Source organism: Cervus canadensis, chromosome 17 (assembly GCF_019320065.1).
Source record: "Cervus canadensis isolate Bull #8, Minnesota chromosome 17, ASM1932006v1, whole genome shotgun sequence".
In the NCBI taxonomy this organism is placed as follows: Eukaryota; Metazoa; Chordata; class Mammalia; order Artiodactyla; family Cervidae; genus Cervus; species Cervus canadensis.
This window is the reverse complement of record NC_057402.1, coordinates 19,249,223-19,262,108: the sequence shown is the minus strand read 5'-3', so window position 1 is coordinate 19,262,108 and position 12,886 is coordinate 19,249,223. Positions and strand designations below refer to the sequence as shown.

The following is a 12,886-nucleotide window of genomic DNA, read 5'->3' as shown; positions in this document are numbered from 1 at the left end:
GCAACTGAATTCTTTAAACTTTTTGTTTTTTAAAAGAGACACTTTCAAATATTAACTCTAATTTTCATTGTCATAACTACCATAGACGCGAGAATGGCAGAATGATGGAAATCAACGTAAAAGAGGTTTGGATCTGTAGAGATGGGGAGATGCGCTCGCTCTGCTGTTTCCCTTTAAAAAATTAGGTGTTGAGTCCTCTAATGTACAAGGCATTTGATGACAGAGGATCACTGTCCTGAAGGTGCCAAAGTAGCTGTTATAGAAACCAACGTATATGTGTCATAGCATGAAATTTCATTACTATATGTTCATTTTGTTAAGTTACAAGGACTTATGATAAAATATTTAAAGTATTTTCTTGTAGATTTGCTCCAACAAAGGACTATTGTTCAAGGACCACTAATCTTTGGTTGATACAGATATAAAATCTTCAGCAACAATTAAAGAACACTGCTAAAATGAGTGCTGATTATTATATAAACATTTATTCTAAGTAATTAAATTTAATACTTCCTATGTAAAAAAAGAAAAAAAGGGCTTCCCTTGGTGGCTCAGTGCGTAAAGTTTATATAGCAAATACCATGGCAAAATAAAGCTGCTTTAATTGATAACCAACATTCTTTTTAAAATTAAAATACTGAAAGACGTAATGATTTCTTCCTCTCTCTCTCCTTCCCTTTATCCATCCATCCATCTTAATCTTTCTTGTTCGTTGTTGTTCAGTTGCTACGTCGTGTCCAGCTCTCTGGGACCCCATGGACTGCAGCATGCCAGGCTCCTCTGTCCTTCCCTATCTCCCAGAGTTTTCTCAAATTCATGTTCACTGAGTTGGTGATGCTATCTAACCATCTCATCCTCTCTGTCCCTTTCTCCTTTTGTCCTCAGTCTTTCCTAGCATCAGTCTTTTCCAATGGGTCAGCTCTTTTATTTTTCTAGTGACTTTTAACTGAATTATGGCCAGTAGGATGTCCTCAGAGGTTATGTGTCCTGCTATGATGTTTAGTTTTCTCTGTTAACTTGGCTAGGTTATAGTACTTAATGATTTAAGCAAACACTAATCTAGATGTGTTTGTAAAGGTATTTTGTATAGGTGTGGTTAACATCTGTAGTCAGTTGACTTTAAAGGAGATTGCCCTCAAATGAGTGGGTAGATCTAATCCAATCAGCTGAAGATTTTAAGAACAAAAATTCAGTTTCCCAGAGGAAAAAAATTCTGCCTCAAGACTTTGAAGTCAACTCCTGCCTAAGTTATGCCAGCCTGCTCTCTGAATTTTTTTTTTTTTCTGCTCTCTGAATGTTAAACTTGTCAGCTCCCACTATTCTGTGAGCCAATTCTTTAAAGTAAAATTTATTTTATTAAAATTATTTTATTTAAATCACTGCCTGATTTGCAGAGCAGAATTGTTTCTCTCGGAGCTTCCCTGGAGGCTCAGATGGTAAAGAACCCACCTGCAATGCAGGAGACCTGGGTTTGATCTTTGGGTAGGGAAGATCCCTTGGAGAATGGAATGGCAACCCACTCCAGTCTTCTTGCCTGGAGAATATCATGGACAGAGGAGCCTGGTTGGCTATAGTCCATGGGGTTGCAGAGTCAGACACAACTGAGTGACTTTCACTTTCATTATTTCTCTCTGCAGAGGTTTCCAAAAGTTTTTAATTATTACAATATAGAGTTACTTGGTGTATAGATTTATGCACATTTTAAGAAATAAAGAAAAACTTTTGAGCTTTTTTTGGCACGAAGAATGAATAAATATTTACTAAAATTTTATATTAAGACATGAAGTGAAGTGAAAGTCACTCAGTTATGTCCAACTTTTGTGACCCCATGGACTGTATAGTCCATGGAATTCTCCAGGCCAGAATACTGGAGTGTATAGCCTTTCCCTTCTCCAGGAGATCTTCCCAACCCAGGGATGGAACCCAGGTCTCCAGCATTGGAGGCAGATCTTTTACCAGCTGAGCCACAAGGGAAACCCACATTAAGACATATTGACTAAATAACATGGACAGATTAAACACGTCATTTCTTTCTTAAATAAATTTAATGAAGAAGTCAAAGCATGAAAAAAGTGTGTAGTTTAGTTAATACTAACGTGAAATGTTGATTCCTTAGTTGCGACAAATGCACTATAGTAGTATAAGATAGTAATATAATATGTTCATAGTAGGTAATATGTTAACAATAGGGGAAATTGAGTGTAAGAGACATATGGGGGCCATACTAGTATAGTAACTTTTCTGTTAATCTAAAACCATTCTAAAATTAAAAGCAATTAAAATTTTAAAAAGTCAAAACAAAGATAGCTTAAGAAAAAATCATATCATTTAATTAGATTTCAAAGATAAGTCCAACTAGCTAGTAGACCATAATTCTCAGGAAAGCAGGTTCACACAATCTCTTCCTATTAAAAAAATAGACTGTATTTTCAGGAATTTTTCTGGTAGACATGTGATTAGAACAGAAATGTAAGATGATATTAATAAGTGCATGCTCAGTCATTCAGTTGTGTCTGACCCTTTGCAACTCTATGGACTGCCTGCAGCCCACTAGGTTCCTCTGTCCATAGGATTTTCCAGGCAAGAATACTGGAGTAGGTTGCCATTTCCTACTCCATAGGATCTTCCTGACCCAGGGATCAAACCTGCATATCTTGTATTGCAGGTTAATTCTTTACTCCTAAGCCATTGGGAAGCCCCCAGTGACTCTGAGAGATTTTCTGAGACTGTCTTCTCTCAACTGATACTTCAGACATAGTCAGAATGTTCAACTTTGCCGTCTTTAGCCAAGGGTCTTGGATAGAATAATGTATCTCCTTTTTCTATCTCTCCCTGGCAGACCATCTGCCTTTTGTTCATAAAGTAAATCTCTTTCCAGAGTAGGTAAAATAAATTGAGGTTACTATTAAAACATTAGAGTTCTCCCAATTCTACTTTCCTGAGATTATTCTGAAACCAGTGTTTTCAAGTTTAGGTTGTTTCCATTTCTTTTTTCAACATTTTGAAGAGCGTCTCTCTCTCTCTCTCTCTATATATATATAGCTTTATGTACTTTCCAGCTAATTTAATAAGATAATTTCCCCAAGATTTAGGCCTATAAATATTCATGTAAGGATTTTGTGGTTTCATTAAATTTCACTATTGAATATTTGTATTCATTTATGTATCCAAAGGGAGTGACTGGGAATGCTCATTTCCTAACATACTTGATGACCATTTGGCTTTAACATTACTTATATTTTTTAAAATGTGCAAAACCAAGACCGACTTGGTTTTAATATTAATTTGTTGATGACTTGTGAGGGTAAACATATTATCAGATGTTTGTCATTACTTCTTCCTTATGAATTGCTAATTACTTTGTTCAGGGTTTTGATAGTCAGAAATTAATTTCTATAAACTTGATTCATCTGTATACAGACTCTTCTTCTGGTGCTGGAAAAACTTGCTTTCTGAGCCTGAAGCCCTGCACAGTGGTGAATTCACCCAGAGAGCCACCTTGACTCCCAACCTCCTCAGGTGATACCTTTCTTTCTTAAGTTGTGTTTGATATTTGAAATTAGGAGAGAAATGGCTGCTTCTTACCTTTCTGTTGTGCTCTACACCCATGACTTTTCCAAACCTTAACATCCCCCTTTTGTTTTCTTCAACCAGTTACAGAAATAGCTTATTCTCACAATTAGCCACCTGTCAGCCATATATATATTTTTTCCCAAATGCCCATCACTACTGTCAATGTGGTCATTTCACTTTAAACTTCAATTTACATGTGCCAAAGCCTCCATCCTCCTCTAACCCCCACTTAAGAAACATGGTATATTTTGGTTCTCACTCTAAAATATCTTTTTAAAAAGTTCCAAGAACATAAGTAATGTTAATTTAAGCTGTTCCTTAAGAGCATATGTGCTGCAGTAGGATTTTGTTTTAGTCCTTTAGCAAAGACTGAACTAGAATGCTGGATGTTGCTGATTCTTCTTTACTGTCCATACAGATAAAAATTTGTGCTCAAAAAGCTTTCCTCAAAGCTATTTCTTTTAGGTCTTTCATGTTGCATATAAATACCTGCTTCTTACCCTGTTCCCATATGGCATTTGAAGTCTTATGAAATTCCCCTTGATATTTATTTTTGCTTTCCCTCATGACTCCTTTACTAGTGAGGAATAATTTATAGGATCTCCAAAGTTCCTCAGTCACTGTCTTGAAGCAGAATGCTATTTAAATATATTTTAGAAGAGCTGTTTGTAAAATGAAAATGAATGTCATATCAGGCTTTATGGATGTTCTGTATAAAGAATAGATTCAGCTTTAGAAACTGTAGTGTTATCATTTTCAGGTATTGTCTGAGCTGTGGTAAATATTCTCTATCCACAAGATATTATGTAAATGTAACACAGCAAGTTAAACTTTCTGACTTTTAAAAGACTTGAGTTTTGTGCTGAACCAAAAGGCCAAGAAAAAGCAAGAAATAGTCATTGTTTATACACTCTCTCTCCCTCTCTACCACAGTGTTCTAATCAATCCCTTCCTAAACATTAATCCCCCAAAATTACCAAGACAGAGTACTTGTTCCAACGTGGTGGACAAGTTTCATAAAATCTTCACTGGTACCTGGTTCTCCTCTCCTGTTATAGTTTGTTTGTCCATGTTTTATCTTAACATAGGACTTGACCAATGTGATTATGTCCTTAGTTTTTGGGACTGATGATTTCATTGGCTTAGCAGCTTTGTGAATTTCAATTAAGTGTACTGGAAAGTTTGAACTTCTTGGGACCCTTGGGATCAGGGGATCTGTGACTTCATGGTTTTCTCCTATACTGAAAACAGTTATTTTTCCTGGGTCTTCCCATCAAGTCCTTTTAGGATTATTTGTTTTTGTTTCTTTGACTAGGCTGTATTTTTTGAGTGAAGTACTAAATCATACATAATTATGTTCCCTACTTCTAACATAACTCCATTCTGTAATAAGTTTAAAACAAGGGTTTTATAAATAAAAGTGATAATTTTTTGAGGGCTTTTCTCTATGCCATGTCCAAATTGAGTATTACCTAAATGGAATTCTCATTTAATTTATTATATACCTTGAGTGGGAGATTCTGTAATTGTCTTCATTTTTATGATGATGATCTGAAGCGTAGAGGGGAAAGTTAAATATATTATCAAACGACATATGGTAAATAAGTGATACAGCTAGGATTTGAACAAATAAATGCTCTTACCTTTAAGCACTCTTCTGTGCTGTTCCTCATGAACAAATGAATAGACAGACAAATAGTGCTTCCAGATTAACTTTGACTTGAACCTTTAAATGCCTCAAAAATAGAATTTTGGCCACTGGCACCAATATAAAAGTATAGATCTACTAAAATATAAAAGTATAGATCTACTATCAGATGATGAAGACTACAGAAGTATCGAGCTATCTCTGTTGATGAGTAAATTAAACATCTCAAATTTGGGCAGAGAATCAGAAGGAAGAGATGTTTTAAGAAGTATGATTATTTAATAAATCTAATAATAAACTCTAAATACTTAAAACTTCTTGTGGCATGTATATGCAATTTACGTGCTTATAAACTGCACATCTAGGGCCTTTATTATTCTGTGCTCCAGTGTAGTGGTGATTGTGCTTATCTTGACCTTTTCTTGGGATTTTAGTTTAACTGCATATCTGGTGAGGACTTTAAGTGGAAATCATTTGGAATTATAGTACCTGCAATGCCTCTGAAACACATTAAAAAGAACAATGGTTGTGATAAAGTATTCACAGCTTCTAAAAAATATATTCATTTATGTCTGATGAGCATCACTGAGCAATTGTTTTATTTAAATTACCTTTATATTTCCTTGCTTCTGTTGATTTCCAAGCAGTAGGATCCTGTAGCCACACTTCCCTTGGACAACCCAAAAGTGAGAAGCCTATATAAAACCCAGATATTTAACTGACTGCTTGAAACAATGACTTTGAAAATGCAAAGGTGTTTTGATGAAAGACCAACAAGTAAAATTTTCTACCAAATGCATTCTTAGAGAATAACTTTTTCAATTGTTCATCTTGTTGAAAGATATGAATATATTCAGAAAATCCTCAAATGAATTTATGATGCAGTCTGAAAGCACAAATAGCATATCACTATGATAGCAAACAGGGTTAAAAGGGAAGCTAGCCACAGTGCCACAGGAGTTTAGTCTAGGTTCCTAATTAATTCTTTCATTGCACTGTGTGATTTGTGATTGCTCATGAGATGGCAGTGGATTTCATGACATGCAGCACGGAGTTAGCTTAGAAGCTCTTTTGTACATTTCTTTCGGCTTCTGCATCTTTAACTTGGGCTGCCAGCTGGCATCTGGAATGTCAGCTCTGCAGTATGTTAAGACCAACAGAGAGAGAATGGGGTGATTAGATCTCATCATTTAACATATTCATTTGTAGGGGCATTTGTGCAGAAGTTTTTTCTTTATCAGTAGTGAATATAGGGAAAGTCATTCTTCCATTATTTGAAACATAATGAAATCATCTATTTCTTCTCTGCTATTAACTCTAATTTGAAATAATCTACTCCAGTGTGCCTAAATTCACTTGTGGTGAGGATGGAAATAACAATCCAATTGGAAAACTGGGTGAACTATCTTTAAAATGGATGCATAAATCTCATTATTTGATTAAAAAAAAAATATATATATATACATGGATCTTTGGAATGTGCTTCTATGTTGAGATTGTGGGAAAAGTCTAAATTGCTGAAACTTGCCAGTCTTTCTAATGAAATCTTTTCATCCAATATAAACATCCCTAGGGACCACTTTTGACTGTTTCTTATCCTATGTACTTGACAATGTTTACTGTCTGGGTCAAGATATTTTCTAACCCAGAAAGTAGATTTTCCCTGTTTTATATTGAAAAATGAAATGACATTTTTTAGATTATTTGAAAAGACAACTGAATATACATCTTCATTAGAATTCTGCAGTCATAATGGAATTTGAAGGAGATTAATGAAAACTGGGAAATATGATATATCTTTAATCTGGGAGACAAGATAACATATAAAAATGACTAATGTAAACATCAAATATACATAAAATTGCTAAAGAAAATGGCAATTTTCTGTCTGCCTCCAAATATTAGGGCTTTCTTCCAAATTGCAAAACACCTTTAGCTCATATTAAAATTGCTATGAACATTATATATACATACATTAGAATGGCTAATCTTTGAGCATCCATCTTGACTGATTAAAGATATTTCACACTTGTTTGAAAATCATTAAAAGTTAATACCATACTATTATGATAATTAAGAGTCTCATACAACAAAATAAAACATGGAAATGAGTGTTTGTGATAGGTCATATAAATGTAAAACCTAAAAATTTATTGCTTGGTATTTTAAGTTAGCAGTTTAGATAATTTTATTAGTCAGACTGACACTTAAGGCAGTGTTAAAATTGGAGTTGTGAATTTGCCCTCTATTAATCCTACTATTGGAGAAGGCAATGGCACCCCACTCCAGTACTCTTGCCTGGAAAATCCCATGGACGGAGGAACCTGGTAGGCTGCAGTCCATGGGGTTGCTAGGAGTTGGACATGACTGAGCGACTTCCCTTTCACTTTTCACTTTCATGCATTGGAGAAGGAAATGGCAACCCACTCCAGTGTTCTTGCCTGGAGAATCCCAGGGACGGGGGAGCCTGGTGGGCTGCCGTCTATAGGGTCGCGCAGAGGCGGACACGACTGAAGTGACTTAGCAGCAATCCTACTGTATGTAAAGGACAGCTGGTCAGAGGGTGTCTGCTTTGCGGTTCATCAAGTGGGGTTTGTGGATAACGCAGGAGAGCAGAGTTTATACTGACCAGTTGAAAGGCTGTGATCTCAAATGGATCCTTGCATTTCTGTCTTCTTTTCCTCATCACTAGCCGCTGAGGCTCTACAGCCCTGACTGCACAGTTGACAGTGCAGATTATCAGACAAAGATGTTACTGAGATGTTTGCTCTCAATTCTGTCTGGAATAGACAGACATATGTAAGTCCTGTACTTCTCATTCCTAAATAAACCACCAAGGCATGATGAGTCATCTTACTTCTACACAGCAGCCATCCGTCATGAGAGTAGGCCTTGCAGTGGACCTAAGCTGTCTTTCATGTAAATAAAACTTCAATGATATTTGTCTACTTATTACAAGAAAATTTTGAGAATAAATGAACATTATGAGGAATATATATATATATAGTATATGTGTGTATATATATGGTGTGTGTGTGTGTGTATAATTGTCAACAGCATGAGATTAGTTAATAAGGTATTAAAGAGCTGTCTGTATAGCCTTGAGCTGATTATATAATTTTTTAAAGATTATTTAGCATCTTTTAAGTAAGGATATTCATAGTATATGACAGGATTGTTGTGAGATTGAAATAAGACAATATTATAAATTCATTAACATGATGCCTAGCATAGTAAGTGCTCTATAAATTATTTAAAATTTATGTAATAAAATAATTGAAGTCAAGCAAACTGAGACTAAAAATAGAATCCCAGACATTATAGACAACATATAATTTCTTAAGTCATCACCATATGGCTATGTAAGTATTTCCACAAAATCCTGTAGAGTGAAACAACAAATATTTTAAAATCTTTAAATGCTGTTTCCCACATAAAACTGATGTCTGAGAGAAAATCTACAGGGTTTTCCTGACTAAAAAAGTCATCTTTTAACTGTTTTCCTTAAGATATACAATTTTAACTACAAATGTAGAATATGTAGAAGGCACTCACTCTTCATTTTATCATGGTCTTTCCAAACACATTATCTATTCCTTCTAGAAGTTTATACTTTGGCAATGAAGTATATTTGTACATATATAACTACGTACATATATACACATACATACATATGTGTGTGAGTGAGGTTTTTCAACAAGCCCAGTATGTAAAAGAACTTTTCTAAATTGTCAGTTAGTTTGCTTTTTGTAAAATAATGTTTTTATGCCATAGTTGTAAAGCATTTGAGCTGTAACTAGCCAGCAATATATGATTTAATTTCAATTTTCATTTCTTTGCATTCCTGGGTGAAACATTTCCTATTTAAATCAGATAAGCATTTTCTAATGTGCCAGGGTTTTACTTGGTTGACTGGGCATATGGTGGCTTAATTCACCTATTCATCTCCTGCCCCACTTTCAGACATGTCCTAATAGCAATCATTGTTTCCACATCTTGTAAACTGAGCATCCTGAGTCTACATCTCTGTTTTTAAAAAAAACACAAAAAACCCCTGTGGTATAATATCCAAGCTGCTACTGGAAAGGATTAGAATGTGTAAACAGAATGAGGACACATCTTTTAATATAATCTTTGAAATTTAAACAGCTATTGCCAGTGAAAAGAGTAATTTCCTTCTGCTTGCCTCCAAAGATTAGTACTCTGTTTCACATAGCAAACGAGAAAGACTCTTATGTTGCTACTTTTGATTAGGAAAAGCAGTCACAGGCAGATGAAAGATCAGAAAAAAAACCTCTAAAAATACTCTTTTCTTCACCAGCAATGGAACTTGGTAGCTTTGAACCAATTAAAGATGTTTTTCATTGTAAGTCTCTACTTCTTGGGTGTCGAATATCCATTCAAAGCTGGGTTGAAAATCTAGGAATGTGCATAAATCTCATACTGGCTCAAGTAGGTCCAAAATATTCCAGCCACTCATTGAGGCAGTGAGAGCCATGTCTTCATCTCAGTCTGAGATGTCTTAAGCTGCCAAGACACTAGAAGGGCAATTTTATCCCAAGATGTCGTTCATAACACAGATGCCAGAGTCAGCCACTGACATCCCTGGCTGGTCCTGTGGAACTCCAGTTAACAGCTGGCTGCTTGGCTTGCCAAAGCAATCCACAGTTCTTTGAACTCCCGCCTTTCTTCTGGCTTCCAGCCTTTGCAAAAAGAAAGCACATAGTCATTCCGTTTTCACAGTTGCAAAGAAAATCAGAAGCTGGCAAGTAAGGATGATTTGCGGGTTGAAGGAAGGAAGGTATGTTTTCAATGATACAATCAAGGACACCATTAGCCTGGAGCAGGGCTCCTCAGGTGGCGCTAGTGGTAGAGAATCCACCTGCCAATGCAGGAGACACAAGGGACATGGGTTAGATCCCTAGGTTGGGAAGACCCTCCGGAGGAGGTAGGAAATGGCAACCCACTCAGTATTCTTGCCTGGAAAATTCTATGGACAGAAGAGCCTGGCAGACTACAGTCCATGGGGCCCCAGAGAATTGGACACAACTGAGCATGCACAAACATACTTGAGAGCAAACAAATAAAAGGAGCCCATTTCTTGGAAGTTATAGGCTCTTAGCAGCAAGGCTGGGCTATCAAATATAATTTATGTATGAAAAAATATGGATCTTGTCCCTTGTCCTGCTGGTAGAGAGACATAGCCTTGCGTACCCCTCCTCACCCTTGTGAACATCATGTATGCATAACCTGAATCTCAGAACCAGTGGGTTGCATGAGGGGACATTGGAGGAAGGTGGTCAAATGTTACAAATTTCCAGTTATAAGGTAAATAAATACTAGAGATGTCACGTAGAACGTGATGACTCTAGCTAACACTGTGTATGATACATAGGAAAGTTAAGAGAGTAAATCTTAAAATGGATCCCAAGTAAAAAGTTTTGTCTTCTTCCTTTTCTTTTTATTGTATCTACATGAGAAGACTGTGGTTAGCTGAATCTACTATGGTAATCATTTCACAAAATATGAAAATCAAACCATCATGCTGTATGTCTTAGACTTATACATGATCTGTGACAATTATTTCTCAATAAAACTGAAAAAAAAAATGGATCAGAAACACTGCTGGACCAAAAAGATGGCAGAGGCTGTAGGGAAATGGCAGCAAATTTAGAATGACTGGCAGAGACAGAGGTTACTGGGAAAAAAAATAAAGAATAGCCCACATCTTACAAAAAAAAGGTAGGATTCCAACATGACCTGATTGGGATTTTACTCCGTTATGATACATTTAACTTTAGTTTAAGCCAATGGGTTTATAAGAAATTATAAAAGCATTCCCAAATTAGACCCTAACACTTAAAAATAGGTCAACACATTTCAATAGCTTGTAAGGCCAATGAGGGTGCTTGTCTTAATTCCAGCCATATCATCAGTATATAGTATGTTATTGGTACAAAATAAGGGTTCAATAGATATTGACAGGAAGAAGGAAGGAGGGGATTAAGAAAAGGCAGGAGGGAGAGAGGAAAAGAGAAGGTGTGAAAGACTTAGAAACCTTCTAAAAACGTAATGTAAAATGCGAGGCTGGATGAAGCACAAGCTGGGATCAAGATTTCTGGGAGAAATATCAATAATCTTAGACATGCAGATGATACCACCCTTATGGCAGAAAGTGAAGAGGAACTAAAAAACCTCTTGGTGAAAGTGAAAGAGGAGTGTGAAAAACCTGGCTTAAAACTCAACATTCAAAAAACTAAGATCATGGCATCCAGTCCCATCACTTCGTGGCGAATGGATGGGGAAAGAGTGGAAACAGTGACAGACTTTATTTTTTTGGGCTCCAAAATTGCTGCTGATGGTGACTGCAGCCATGAATTTAAAAGACCCTTGCTCTTTGGAAGAAAAGCTATGACCAACCTAGACAACATATTAAAAAGCAGAGACATTACTTTGCCAACAAAGGTCTGTCTAGTCAAAGCCATGGTTTTCCCAGTAGTCATGTATGGATATGAGAGTTGGACTATGAAGAACGCTGAGCACTGAAGAACTGATGCTTTTGAACTATGGTGTTGGTGAAGACTCTTGAGAGTCCCTTGGACTGCAAGGAGATCCAACCAGCCAATCCTGAAGGAGATCAGCCCTGGTTGTTCATTGGAAGGACTGATGCTGAAGCTGAAACTCCAATACTTTGGCCACCTGATGCGAAGAACTGACTCATTGGAAAAGACCCTGATGCTAGGAAAGATTGAAGGCAGGAACAGAAGGGGACGGCAGAGGACGAGATGGTTGGATGGCATCACTGACTCTATGGACATGTAAGCTCTGGGAGTTGGTGATGGACAGGGAAGCCTGGCATGCTGCAGTCCATGGGGTTGCAGAGTCGAACACGATTTAGCAACTGAACTGAACTGAAAAACATGATAACATTTAGAAACTAAAGCTAGATTTTGAAATTTGTAACATAGCTTTTCACCTGCAGATTTATATATAATTTTAGCACAAAAGATAAAGATCACAATTTTGATCCACCTGTTCCTGTTAAAATAATTATTTTACTGAGGGGAAAAATGAATGCACTAAAAGCAAAGTAAAGTGTCATCTGGGAATACTGAGTGAGGCTCATAATATGCAACAATAACTAAAAATTCAAAGGCCAGATGGCTTATAGCAAGGAAGATAAAATAGTTGTTATAGGGATTAGATGAAAATCAACAGAACATTATAGCCAAAAGCCACAAAATTGATAGCAACAGCACATAGAGGGGAAAAATATTTATTTAAATGTTGAAAGTTTGGATTCCAAAATAGGCTACACTTTATTTAGTTTCCAAATAATCTATTTTATTCTAATTTAACTTTAAGTAAATTATGTTTATTGGTTATCTATTAACATGTCAGGAACCCTATTTGAAAAAAAAAACAAAATTTGCTAATGACTACAAATATGTCAGGAAAATGAGCTAGAACTCAGAAGTATTATGGTAAAAGTAAAAATTAGCCACTTTGACACAGAAGGAACAAGAATTCAAGTTGCAGCTGGTGTTGTGGGATGTCATGGGATATGATTTAATGCATAAATGAATGTACTTTGGATAGATAATGAAAAACTTGTCTCAAGAGGGATTGTATCTATAAAATTTAGAATTACAAGACAAAGGCAAA

The 12,886-nt window shown here is 36.1% G+C and overlaps 1 pseudogene; it reads left to right on the top strand.

Annotated features, from left to right (window-relative positions):
• LOC122454911 overlaps positions 1 to 12,886 on the top strand; it is a 57,959-nt pseudogene that overhangs the window by 31,762 nt on the left and 13,311 nt on the right.